This window comes from Penaeus monodon, chromosome 27 (assembly GCF_015228065.2).
Source record: "Penaeus monodon isolate SGIC_2016 chromosome 27, NSTDA_Pmon_1, whole genome shotgun sequence".
NCBI lineage: Eukaryota > Metazoa > Arthropoda > Malacostraca > Decapoda > Penaeidae > Penaeus > Penaeus monodon.
In genome coordinates, this window is record NC_051412.1 from 16,264,248 (window position 1) to 16,265,879 (window position 1,632).

At 33.9% G+C, this 1,632-nt stretch overlaps 1 pseudogene; it reads left to right on the forward strand.

Moving 5' to 3' along the window:
• The window catches only part of LOC119590429, a 12,727-nt pseudogene that overhangs the window by 7,590 nt on the left and 3,505 nt on the right, over positions 1 to 1,632 (forward strand).

Consider the following 1,632-nt stretch of genomic DNA (forward strand, 5'->3'; position numbering starts at 1 on the left):
AAGAAGCTAGCCACCCTAGTTTTTCTTTTAGACTTACACTAAGTTCCCCTTTCTCCTTCACTTCATTTAACGTTTAGCCTTAGATGGGGCCCTTTTACTAATTTTCTTTGTATGCCAGGCACAATAACATTACCTCATATGACTTATCTTATATTAGTGATGATAACAGCTGTCAAAATCTTTTGCCCCTTATATCACAAAACTATGATTTTGTTGATACGTTCTTTTCCTCTCTCACATGGTTAAATCAATTTCAAACTCAATATATCACCTGATATTTTGGACAGAAGACTATAAAATCAACATGGTATGTCTCGGAACTAACAATATATTTATTGCCCATGAAAAATTTTTATATTAATTAATGTAATGTTTTTTTTTACGAAGATTCTTTTTTTCTCCCATAACTATCACACTATAACTAAAATCTTGCTTAACATTATAGGGTTAGATATCCCCAACATTGTGTTCAAATGACATTATTTAGAAGTAAAAAATAGGTCGAAGGTCGAAACTTTGTCTGAAAGACCATCAAACCCTTTTGTTATAACATCAGATAATTTCATTTAGATTGACCACAAAACTTTATAGGGAAAATCAACCCTTCACAGATACTGGCTGAGGTTTTAAACACTGTAAACACTTTGAACTGCTAGAATTTTTTATTTGTGTGATTATTACTTGCTGTATCTTTAGCATACTTCATTTCTTTTCATAGTTATCAGGGCTAATATCAGCAATGTGTTAGTCAAGGTGTTCCCCCCCCCCTGTTTTTATTGTTATTATTGAATTAAGACATTGAATCCTAAAACCATACACTTCCATTTTAGAAAGAACTGGATGACCGCCGCCACTTAGACCCACAAGAGAAGGAGTTGAAATACAACCCAAAGTATGATGAACTGTACGCTCCAACCCTTGGTCCTAACAAGCCAGAATCGGACTACACAAAGTGAATCCCCAATAACTCTTGCTGGACATGTTGAACCGGGCGCACTTCAATCATTTTGAATTTGAGTTCAGAGACGCACATTTTACAACTTATGTAGGCTTTATGCATTAATGCTTTTAGTACTAATTACTTGCATTCAGAGTATTCACCAGAAGGTAAAAGCATCTGATTCAGTTCCCATTGATTGACTGCATCATAACTTGCTTCAAGGGTATAATAACATTATATAATCATAGCACAGGATCTAAAAATGTTCAAATGCAAAAAACGATTAGAAATATGAGTTATATGGAAAGTGATGGGTGTGGAACTAAAAGGTATTCTCAGTGGACTAGACGAGCTAGTACATAAGTGAATATCATGTATGCCAAATAGGTAGAAAAAATCTGATTCCATTTAGTATTTGTTTGAACACAGACTAAGCACTAAACTACTATTATTTTACTTAACATTGGTATCTTGTCTTAAGGAACATGTTATTATTAGTGTTATGTAATTATTTTGAGTAAATCAGCATTTGGCAGAAGATTTACCTGTGCTGTCATTAAGTGCTCAATAGATGGAGTGAAACAGAGAGGTAACTGAATGTTGTAAGGGTAAAGTTTGTTATCCACATGTTAATTAATCTCGGTGATGGTGAAGAACAGAAAGTAGGCCAAAAAATCTGATGTAGCAGAATG